The sequence below is a fragment of the Pungitius pungitius genome, chromosome 2 (genome assembly GCF_949316345.1).
Source record: "Pungitius pungitius chromosome 2, fPunPun2.1, whole genome shotgun sequence".
Lineage (NCBI taxonomy): Eukaryota > Metazoa > Chordata > Actinopteri > Perciformes > Gasterosteidae > Pungitius > Pungitius pungitius.
This window is the reverse complement of record NC_084901.1, coordinates 11,111,323-11,123,827: the sequence shown is the minus strand read 5'-3', so window position 1 is coordinate 11,123,827 and position 12,505 is coordinate 11,111,323. Positions and strand designations below refer to the sequence as shown.

The window sequence follows — 12,505 nt, the reverse complement described above, 5'->3', positions numbered from 1 at the left end:
AGTTTATTTATGTAATGTCCCGTTGGATGTTGATGCAGCTGAATATATAACAAATAAACCTTTTTTTGTGTATTTTTCAGCGGTTTTGAAAAGGAATTTAGAAGAGCATCATTTGCTTTCAATTAGTGCTGCACATTACTAAATGTAGACTGCCAATTATCCAATAAATATAATACATACAAGTATGCTTCAACAAAAACTACATTCCATTGATTATATAATGCTCGGTTTGAACATTATGAGAAAGAGGAAAGATTTATTTGGACTGCCTGCCACTTTTGTTTAGAATGTGCTGCAGTTTCTAGTTTGATTTGTTTTTTTTTAATTAACCGCAGGGTTCAGCTCAAGGCCAAGCGAGGATAACAATCATTTCAGGACCCTAAGCTGATTGTGGGGATGTTGCAGTACGCTCTTGAGAGGCCAGAGGCCCATCTGCGGAGGCCACTCCTGAGGAATGATCACCTGCTGGTTAAGGGGGACTCATCATGTGCCAGAAAGCAAAATGTTTTTTCCATGCTGCTGGTTTTTCTTCTTTCTTTCAGACCTTGGTAATAAAATGTAAACACCAAATCACAGTGTGTCAGAGGATTCAATCCACACAATGGTCTTTTTTTTTGGCTGGTATAATATAGGTAAAAAATGATTCAGTTTTCACTCTTGACAATGTCAAGGACATTCTAATTTTGATCAGCTTTGATCTCAGCTGTTAACAACATTTGGGAGGAAAAGGGCATGTGTTTACTGCCGTTTCATCATTTCAAAGATCTAATCCGCTCTTCACCACAGCCAAAAGGGCAATAGCATAATACTAAATATCTCTAAAGAAACAATATTAAATATCTTCTCTAAATAATAGCAAATATCATATATCATGAATCATTAGTGTGCAAACCTGTGTTCATGCCAAAATGGATGTTGCCCATAGCAACAAACCACCAGCAAGTATGCCTATTGTTGGCTAATAAACTGCTTCTTTTTTGACTGTGCTGGCTCCATTGATGACAAACACTTCAAGCTGAAGTTTCATTAAATCTTTTTAAAAGAAGAAAACTGCTGTGGAGCTGGAGCGGGACAGGCCAGTGGTCGAAGGGCCCGACTAACCACGTAGACGGACTTGAACACTGTCGCTTCACTACAGCGTTCATTTGACCTAAGTGCTATTGTCAGCACACTGACATGCTCGCAGTGACAATGGCTGGTGTTTAACAGGCATCATGTCGCCTGAAACCACCCGTTCAACAACACAGCTGTTTTGGGTCTATACACCTGCCTAGAAAAGTGCAGTTTCAATGTGAATCGATCTGTGATGGAAACATTTCATGGAAAACATATTAGACATACCATGAAGACGACTGGCTCACAGTAAAAGAGGCATCAGAAGTCGACGAGACCTCTTTAAGAAATAGAAATAGCAGACTCGATCTAGAGACAAATCAAACATGAGGCAATACTAGACATGCCAGCTCGTCAAGAGCTAAGGCCTGATGGACAAACCATGTTTCCAAAAAAAGCTTTCTATGGAAGTAAGAATAGGACATAGGGGAGGAGTGGGGGTGCCAGAGGGGACATTCAGGTTCCTCAATGTTGTCCTCCAATCACTTTTCATCCCCCTAGACAAGGGAATCTAGAGATGACACATGTAGGAATACAGAGACTCAAACAGAGAGCAGGTACTTTCAAGGTAAAGAGCCGATTCAGGACAGGACAGCTACCAATGACTCATTCATACAACTTACAGCATTGCACACTAAAAAATCATCTGGGAGACGTTTCTGTAGGTAAGACGATTTAAGGTCCTTGAACAGCTCAAGGACGATAGACTTTGCATCATTTCTTTCCCCTCCCCATTAAAGGTTTGGCAGCAGTAGCTAATAAAGCAGGAACGACAGAAAGAATCCGTTTTACTCAGTGTGGCCGATATATGGGGGAAAGTAAGGCTGTCACCAACACCTGCACCAGTCTAAAGACAAAACTAAAGGATGGCTGCAAACGCCTTAACAGGTAGCAATTAAATGATAATGTTGCTATTATTATTTTGATTATTGCCATAGTTATTCAACTTCTTTATGAATATATATTAATATTATATAATATATAAATTCACACAATGAAGCCTCCCTATGTGGGCATCACTTATGAAGAGGTGCCTTTGCCTTAGCACAAAACTAATAAATAATTATTCAGCCACCCTGCTACCCATGTGGGGCTCTGAGGAGTATGAACTTGGTGTAGTCGAAATAAACTACAGCGTGCGTCTGCTTTACAGGGATAAAGGAACACATGATCAAGTGCAACAGTGTGGCCCACTGAGGTGCTTTAATATCTGTTTCACATCAATAGAGCTCAGTGTTTCCCTAAGGTTTACAACTTCAGGGGGGGTGTAGTAGTCAAGTTGAGCCGACCCGGGGGGGTTGCATATTCACGACTTTAATGTCAGTGTGGAACGCATTGGAAAATACAACAAAAACATTATACAGATTTTATTTTTTTTATTTTGGGTGAGTGTTATAATTGTAAGGGAACACTGGAGCTGCATGTCATAGAGAAGATTGATCAGATTTGGGTTGCACCATCAGTACGATTAATGCGTTGATCTCGTCTCTTGCTGGGATTTGACACACATTTCCATGTCCTGCCATTGTATAACATGCGGCATACAAGCAGAGTCAAATGGAGCACTGCTCAGCCAGAGGCAATACTGAAATCACGTGAATAAACTCGATTCAGAGTTATATAATGAGTGTTATTATTAAAACAGTTCTCATGTGGTGCTTCAATATCATGGTTGAATAAAAACCTCCCACAATGCACATTTCTCTTTTCCTTCTATGACACCCCCACTATCTTATCATGCTGTGAGGGAGGACGGCATCCTGGAGCATCACTATCAAGGGTGTCACCTTGCAAAATTAAAACGCTTTTATATACAACAAGGTGACTCACTGCTCGCGAACATCCATCTATCGAATGGCACGTGGAAGGTAATGCTGATGAGCGCCGTGAGAAGCTCTGAACTCAGTCAAGGAGACATGGGTGACCTCAGAGCGTTTCCATCCCTTTATGGGAGACACGCTGCAGCTTTTTGACTTGCTTTGACTCAGAACAAAACGCCGCCTGACAATCCCTGCCACTGACACAGACAAATTTGAGAGAACATAGACAGAGAGCTGCTCTGTAAGATGTGTGTGACGCACATAACCCCAGCGGAATGATGTGCGCGTGTGTGTGTTTGTGAGATGTCTCTTGCATAACAGAACACGGGAGAGAAGATGTGAGTCTAAGAAGTCTGCATATTTATCTTAAATATTGAACAATTTAAAGGGTCGGTGGGCATGGGCGTAAATAGCTCAAAGGTCACGGCGGTATACGGTATTCCTGTGACCTGAAATTGAACTATTATAATAAAGTGCATGGTGGCACTGGGGGCGGGATTATGGACGGCTATCTGCAGTCTGACACCACCGGATACATTCTCAGTGTGTCTACCTTCGCTATCACACATCATCGGGCTGTGGTGGGATGTGACCTCAATGCATTAGCATCTGTCACCCGGACGGAGACATCCCACACAGCTTGAAAACCACCAGATGGAGCCTCGAGAGTGAAACTATTCCACACACGGGAATATAAACAGACTAGTTTTGTCATGGTCAAGAGCAGGTCAGTTCCACCAAAGAAATAGAGGAGCGGGGGCTACAGGACCGACGTAGAATTTACAGGAGCAAGAGAGCGCAGGGGAGGTGAATAAAAGGACCTACCTCGTGCAGCTCGGGAAGCAGAAAGCACCATTACATCCACAACACAGCCTCTGAGAGAGGACGAGAGAGCGAGGAAGGGAGAGGGAGGGCGGAACAGAGACATAGAGATGACATCACCATATTTTTTTCTTCCTCCTCCTCTAAAATGTAGGCTACCGCTTCAGGGCTGCTGGTGTCTGCAGCAGTCAGAGCTCCCTCTGTGTGAGTGTGTGCAATGACAGCTTTGCATATAGGCACTCCCTGCTGGTGATCACATGAATGTATTGTAGTGGTGCAGAGTCCTCACACACTCACGGCACTGAAGGACCTAACAAGTGACTGACTGGTATCATGAAAATATACCATGTGTTAGATCCTCCATGGGGGAGGAGAACACATCAGTTCGTAGGGCTTTTCTGGTTCCCTATTTGATATCAAATGAATTGAATTACTGCCGTGCTAAACAAGTTCCTGGGGGAACAGAGAAAACACAATACCACTATTCCTCCTTGGAGGGAACCTGTGACCTTCAACCAAGCTAACAACGGTGGTACAAGCTATAGCGACAGCGTGGTAGCACTAATGCTTCGTTTTCAGAGCGCTGCGGGTGCGTAAAAGCATGGACAGCATGTCATGTGACCAGGAACATCAAATCACAGAAGATGATTCTTCACCTGTGTTTATATCAGTCTATACGAAAAATAGAGTAGAAGCTGACACGTTGATTGCTGGGTTACAAAGAGATTTACAATTTATCCATTTCTGTTATATATAATGGTACTTCATTTGCAAGCTGCAACTGCTTTCTGTGTGTGTGTTTGTTCTCAAAGCTAAATGTTTCATTTCAGTTTGCCTTGAACAGATTTTATTCTATCTATCAAACTTTACAGATGTGTAGGTTGAAATCAACATGAAGATGGGTGTGAGGAGGATTTATGGGGAATAGGGCTCAATGTTGTTACATCAATCTGGACCAGGTTTAAATAATGAAAATTCCTACATATGGAAGTCCTAACGTCATCAGAGCCCCGGGTGAATTCTGTGAAACAATTGTAGACATGGGAAAACACAGCACAGTATTTATGGCATATTTCAATATCAACAACCCAAGCAGTATTTTCCTTAACCAGTCTGTTGGCTGTTGAGTGCAGTGTATGTTTGTGTGTTTCTGTTTTACTATATTTGTGGCGCGTGTGTGCGTACTGGTCCAGGTGCAGGGAAACATGCTGCAGGCAGAAGCACCCAGCTGTGAATGTGTCCCTGAGGGAGGAAGAGGCTGAACTGAGGTAGGTGCTTTGGTGGTAGTACCAATAGAATGGCAGGGGAACCACTGGACCTTAATCAGAGCTCTCACATTAGAAACAGGCTCTATGACTGCACACACTATTTTCAGAATCCATGAAGCAGCTGTTTGCACTGCATCTAACAGCTCATGCATCTCTTCCATGTCCACTCCCTCCCCTCTGTGGCGCTACAATGGGACGAAATCCCCAAAACCTCTATTCACAACCTTGAACAAAAAAAGAGCACAAGTTGGGAATCCGTGTCTCTGTACATCTTTGTGTTCCGTGTCAGTACTACGGACAGCTCCGCTGGCCCACCGAAAACGCATCAAAGAAGGCATTTTGCTTCAAAAGATGGAAGGATGGGAGGGACATGAGTGCTTTCAGTTTTCAAAGGCACCAAAACCATTTAGTTAGGTTGAGTAAAAGAGAGGGGGGTGATGTTGACTAAAGTTCTGTTGAATTAGGAAGGACATGATTTGTCATATAGTGCGCACACACACACACACACACACGAGGTTGAAGCACAACAGGTTCTGCTGGAGTAACAACTGAGATGGAGGACAGAGGATAGCCAAAGGCTAAATCCTCCAACAATTCCAAGTTAAAAAGGTTTGTGTTGAAAAGGGAGGCCTTAAATGGAAGCGGTTATCAGCCAAATTCCTGCCTGTAGACTGAGTGAAGCCAGCCCAACCTGAACACACGGCAGACAGATGGGCCAACAAAGATCGGCGTCTGATACATCAGACGCTAAAATGATTGTTAATAAAAACATCACACAAATTTATTACAACAGAGCTGTAAGACACTTCTGTCTTTACGGTGTCATTCAGGCAAACCACTGATATCGTATGGGCGTGAGTGCCGTGGGTACCAACATATGCTACTTAACTATAAGAAATGGTATTCTTGCACGCTCTCTCTGAGCATGAGCATTGAAACCAGTTTCCTTGGCTGTGTTTGGGATTATTGTCTTGCTGAAATGTCCACCCTCGTTTCATCTTCATCATCCTGGTTGATGGCAGCAGATTTCTGTCATATTTCTGTCATCCTTCCTTCAAATTTGTGAAGTTTGCCAGTACCATTTGCTGAAAAGCAGCCCCACAACCTGATGTTCTCACCTCCAAACTTCACTGTTGGTATGGTGTTTTTAGGGTGATGTGCAGTGCCATTTCTCCTCCAAACATGTGTGTATTATGGCATCCAAACAGTTCAATTTTGCTCTCATCTGACCACACTACATTCTCCCAGTATTTCACTAGCTTTTCCAAATGTTGTGCAGCAAACTTTAAACAAGCTTTTTTCCAGCAATGGAGTCTTGCGTGGTGAGCGTGCATACAGGCCACGGGGGTGGAGTGCATTACTTACTGTTTTCTTTGAGACAACAGTACCTGCTAATTGCAGGTCTTTGACTCTTGGACAACTCTTCTGATTATTCTATTCACTCCTGTCAGAAATCTTGCGAGGAGCACTTGGTCAAAACAAATTTATGGTGAAATGATTGTCTTTCCACTTCCGTATTATGGCCCCAACAGTGCTCACTGGAACATTCAGAAGCTTAGAAATGCGCCTGTAACCAATGCCATCATTGTGTTTAGCAACAATTAGGTTGCAACGGTCTTGAAACAGCTCTTTGCTTTTACCCATCATGGGATGTGTCTGTCTTGTGTGGCAATGTGAGCTTTTTGTAGAACATCAGTTGGGACTGAACCAGCTGATGTTAATTTGCTCTGAAAGGTCTGGATTGCTTTTAATTTACTGATAGTTTTCAGCTGTTGTCTTGGCTTTTCATACCTTTTTGCACCTCCCTTTCTTCATGTGTTCAATACTTTTTCCCTGTGTCATTCCACATTATTACACATAACTTTATTTCTGAACTTCTTTGTTTTGGTTTATTTGTATGTATGTTATGTATTACTTGGGTTGTTACCAACATCCGGTGAAAATTTCATGTCAATAGCTCCTATTGTAAATATAAATATATTTACTGAGGAAAATGGTGACATGTTCAATGTTCAATACTCATTTCACCCGCTGTAAGACGTATACCGCGTAGCCACAGAAACATGCCAGGTATTAGCGATATGGCAATATTGGTTACACCATGTTGGTCACTTTATCTCGCAAGGTATGTCATAAACTGATATTACAACAAACTAGTTTCATTACCTGACAATTCAGAGTGATTAGTCAGGTTTTTTCTATAGGATCTTGGAATGAAGGAGTAAACATGTGCCGCTTATGAAATCAGTGTCTACTGAGCTGGACAAAGAGGCCCGATGCACAATCCAAAACCCTTTAAAAATAGCTCAGGGCACTGCTCTGGGATGTATGACTGTGGAATTAGAGAGGTGGGAGGGTTTTTCCTCTGTATTTGACATCAAATATTATAAATTTCCCTTACATGCATAGAAAATGCAGCCAAGACAGCAGCCTTCACCACCCTCTTACTTTGATTCATCCCAGAGTCATGTTGAGAAAGCTACAGTGATTGAGGAAAAAGGCTTAATGAGCAGGACTTTTGCTGTTGCCAACTGTTAACCTGCATAATTGCTGCACCCGATCGATTTTTAAATAGACAGACAAAGGAGAGTAACTAGTGTGACAAAAACAGCAAGAGCATTTGGAGTCAGTGACTGAAATAACAGACATCAAACATCCCTCAGAGACATTCTTTACTACACTTATTCTGCCATTATTCCAGCAAGATAATATTGGAAGCCACAACAACTGAGAAAGAATTTCCAAAGGCACACGACTAAAGTAATACAGCAAAAGGTATTCTCTCGAGCATTTGTGTCCACCGTGTTCAAGGGAAACAAAAACAGATTTTTGTTGCAACTGTGGAATTGAATTAATTTAAGACCAGTGAATGTATTGGATCCAGCATGTCTTCTTTCTGTATCTTCTTGTAAAGTTTCTGTGATGCAACCGATATTCTATTGGAATAACGCGAGGTGTGGTAAGAGGCAACACCTTGGGTCTCAGCCAACGCTTCATGAGTCAACCAGTGAGCTTACCAACAATGGGCTTCTTTGGGGGAGGGGACCATGGAAGTGGTATCCTCGGACAGTTTGGTGGCTTGTAATAACATGCAGCAAAGCAAGATTCTTCAGGGAGGGCAAGGAACTAATTGTTTTGGACGGATGATGTATTCAACTCGTTAAAGTCTGTCGCAACATGCACAAACACTTTCAGACGTCACTTTCCAACGAAGAATTTTTACGAGAGAATGAATCAGTTGGAAGAGTTTTGTCGGAAGAAATCCGTAAATATGACCACTGATACAACCAGTCATTGGCAGACTCTAAGGACGCGCGGATGGCCTCCAATTCAGGGACGCAGATCTCTGCAAACGTCGGTTTGCCGGCCGAGGGGTGAACAAAGGAAAATACGAGACAAATGTGTCTGCGAAAAAAATGCGATGAAAAGCAGCAGTGGTGATGCACGGGGGGAAAAAACTCTGATGAACAAATGAACAAACCAACGACTTCCACACGCAAAGACGTCACTCTCTTGGTCGCCTTCGACAAAAAACGGTACTCCACCTGGTGTTCTGCTGGTGAATTGCTTTGCAACACACACAAGCCTTTTTGAACCATGAATTGAAACGAGTCCGTCGACACAAGACGCAGATGCAAAGGCAGACCTAGACGCAGAAAAGATGCTTCGGCGCCTGGGTCCGAGTTTGCGTCTGCGTCTTGTGTCGACGGACAATTCATTTTTCAATCTGTGGTCTTGTATATATTTTGTGCTTTGTCCAATTTCGGTTATTGTTTACAAATATATTTTTATGTGCTGTACTTCTAAATTCTGTCATGTACGATAGTCTGGTGCGCTTGCGCCTATACTGTGGGTTATACGGTAGTTGACGTTATGCCTGTAACACACTGTGATCCATTAAACCAGCGCGGCTAACTAAGAAGCCTCTATGTGTATTTACAAATGCCATTTTAAATTGAAATCTCAAAATTCAGGTATATTGGGACATCAGGTAATTTGTGACAGCATAAGGAAAATGCATTTGACTTCTGCCTTGAAAATGCTATGTTAAAGTTTGGTGTGCTAATACATTGCTTCGCTACAATGTAGCTATAATGCTATAATGTAGGTGACATCACACAGGGGTGTGTGGTCAGCATCAAACAGGAAGCAACCCCCTACAAAAAATGTCCCAATATACCTGAATCCCCCGTTGGTTATTTTTTAGCTCTATTTAGATGTGGATTATTCCAAACTATTGTTAGTTGCAGCCCTGAGTACTACTTTTATCATAGGAATGTCCTTGGTCAGCCATATTTAACCATAACCTGGCTTCCAAAGTTTTCTGTGGAACTCTCCTCTTGATGCTACCACTGCAGCAAATCAAATTAGACGCGGTCCGCTTTGTACGGCTCTTGGGCTCTTCCGACTACTGAGAAATAAGCATGCCCTCACACATTCGGCATTGAGGTAGTGGTGTAATGCTCGCGGTTTGGCCCATATATAGATTTTTCAGTAAAACATATGCCATAGGAGAATGGCATGTTTTATAGCCGCCCATCCCTAACAGTGCTACATTGTGAACAACAAATCAGTATTGACACCACCAAGAGGATCGTTGTTTACTGGGCAGCAGTAAGGTTCCCTTTCCTCTGAAGCTATGGTCTGGGGAAAGACGGGGGTGGACACTGAAGTTAATGGGCTTCGACACTCATAAAAGGCTCGACACTGCCACGCTCTTTTATCACACAACAAATTCTGCTCAGCAGCCGACCTGGTGTGAGGCCGACGAAAGAAAGCATGATCAACCCTGTCGTCACCGGAAAACAGGTGCGCATTAAAGCCATATTTGTTCAGTTGTGTTTGATGTATGAGAGCCGAGGGTGAGCTGAGCTCCTCGGATAAATTAAAACTAGACAATGAACTAGTTCTATTGGAATAAAACCAGCTGTTTAGGATATTGACAAAAGCTGCTGAACAACATGCTAAAGCGGTTAGTTGCTTGTTGGGAAAATCCACACCGACGGGGAAAGGAGAGGCAACTTATCTCCCTTTGGGCACATCTGGCATTTGTTGGAGCAAATGCATCCAATCGGCCAAAAACAGTGTCCCAGCTGGGAAGATTAGGCAGCACTGATGCACTGGCCTTGGCATTTCAATAACTTCAGGAGAGACGCAGCATTTGTTATGGCTCCTAATAGCCTGAGTGTCTGGAGGCGGGAAAGGACAAGGCTGTCGCCGTGCCTTGCATTGCATTGCCGACAGGTGAACAGACGCTCAGTGAGGCACAGAAACTGAGGGGGTTGAATTGTTCTCTCAATATGGAGCGGCTGTAAAGCCATTTGAGGACTGTAACTGTGATTAATGACAATAAAAGCAGACTTTACTTAACAACGCCTAAAGATAATACTCCATATTGGTATCAGTTGAGATTATGACTAACCGCATTTTGTCCTGATGATAATATCAGATTTCTCATGTGCAAATACATTAAACAATAAAACGCCATTGAAAGCTACTGTGGACACAAGGTTGCTCCACTCTTCAGTTCTAGAAAAACAGCTGTGGATGAACATGTATGTCCCACAACTAAAACACTGATTTGTCCAATTGCAGGCAAGTACCTCATATATGTATTGTAGAAAATAATTATTTATGTAAAGCTGGAATATACCACCCAATCAGAACACAGACCTTGTTAAATTTTTCTATGGTTCTCCATTAAGGCTTTATAATATGCAAACAATGAATAGACAAATTTAACAAATTTCTGTTCTGCAGTTCTGCATGCTAACTGTCTTATAATCTGTCTTTAAATCCAGAACAATGTTGTCCGTAGCATACAGTTTCCTTTTCCACTGTACTTTTTTCATTACATCATGTCTATTTCTGCTTTCATTTCCATGCGAGTATTTATACTAGTACTCCCCAAATTAGATTCTTCAGTCCAAAGTGTGTCTGCCAGAGCAGTGAGCATGCAAAAGGACCAGGTCCGAGAAGGGCAGAGAGGAAACTCCATTTGGTTGACAAATGAGCCAGTCGCTGTTGTGACCCTGGATCATGGGCTTCACCTCAGCAAAAGTTTAGAATGGATTACCCTTAATTTACATGCAAATAAGCAGTAGATGGAAAACATGGAAATACAGTACGTAAGTGGCAGAACCAAAGCTGCCACAGAATCAACTGACTGTTGCCCTCAAATTGCCAACAGTTTTGGGGTGAGAATCAGCATAGAGATCCAGAAGTAATGAAAGAGCAAGCAACCCGTAACGTGCTGGATTCATTTTAGAGAAACTCTTGATTAATTCAAATATAAGGGGATTGAAAAATGACCACCTGTATTAGCCACCAAAAGCTAATGCTGGGAACCACACATTTCTGTTAAATACATACACGCAGGAGTGGATAACTATTTTTTCTAATATCAGATATCTCTAAACAGACCAGGATCTGGTTGATGCATCCGGTGTTAGGAACAGTCTCCAGTTTCATCTGGTGGCTGGTGAAAGTGGTAACAGAGCACCAGGGCCGAGGAGGCTGCGGACATGCAACACTACAGCATGATCAGATGTTCGGGCATGCGGGGGGTAATATGTAAACAGCAGGGGAGATCAGGAGGCAAAAGCAGCCACATTTTCAGCACCGCATGGTACCCTAGAAACACACCACTTCCAAAAGGATTTCTATGTCACTGCTTCAGCCACACATCCCCCAGAATAGTTGTAGGGAAATGAAATGAAGCATTACTTGCTATTCACCACTTAATTAGCTGTATACACTAGCATATTGCATACTAAAACTGCCTGGGAAGAAGGAGATTAGTCCCAGAATTGTGTAAAGCGAACGGGATGCGTACGGAGGAGCTGCAAGACGTACAACGTATTCATCGATGGCCCGGTTTATTACCGTTACATAATAGCACGCACTGCTGGACTGCGGAGTCACGTAATTATGAGTTTAGCAGTTAGCCGAAACTAGCAGGCGGCGGTAGGCGGCATTCGCGTTATGTTTCTTTTATATTTGTGTTTTCGTGGCCCTTAACGTTACCTTTGCTTCGTTGAGGGTCTCCCGGTACGTTGTCTGTCTGGCTCACGGGGAGTGTGTGGGAGGGGGCGAGGAGGGGGCGGAAAACTTGCTGTAAATATGAAAGCAGTCCTCCGAGACGTTGGTCTGACTGCTAACTGTTAGCCGCCAACGTTACAACGTTCATTACTGACGTTAAGTGTTCACTTCCTCGGCTTGTGATGGCTTGCGTCTTGCTCAGTCCAGCGGCGTCATGAGTGTCCGATAGTGAGGTCGGAGCAGTTAAAAAACGGTCTTCATCGTTTCTGGGATGCTATTTCCTGCTGATATTCAGCCAACTAATATCCCCTCAACCGCCCGCACGGTTCTGACGGAGAGGGACAAAACCGGATGCGGAATATTTCCGGGTAGATTTCAAGCTAAAAGCCACGCACACCGAGACACTAAGAGCATAGGTGGTAGTAGCATTAGTACTAACCT

At 43.0% G+C, this 12,505-nt stretch overlaps 1 protein-coding gene across 5 annotated transcripts in view; it reads right to left on the bottom strand.

Moving 5' to 3' along the window:
• osbpl8 (oxysterol binding protein-like 8) overlaps positions 1 to 12,411 on the bottom strand; it is a 69,417-nt gene extending 57,006 nt beyond the window's left edge. For 4 of the 5 annotated variants that reach the window (XM_037461616.2, XM_037461618.2, XM_037461619.2 and 1 more), the window contains exon 1: positions 12,050 to 12,411. The gene's annotated coding sequence lies outside the window, so the exon portion shown is untranslated. Of the gene's footprint in view, positions 1 to 3,758; positions 3,903 to 12,049 lie in introns of those variants that run through there. The other variant, XM_037461617.2, reaches the window with a different exon arrangement.
• Positions 12,412 to 12,505: the final 94 nt, after the last annotated feature.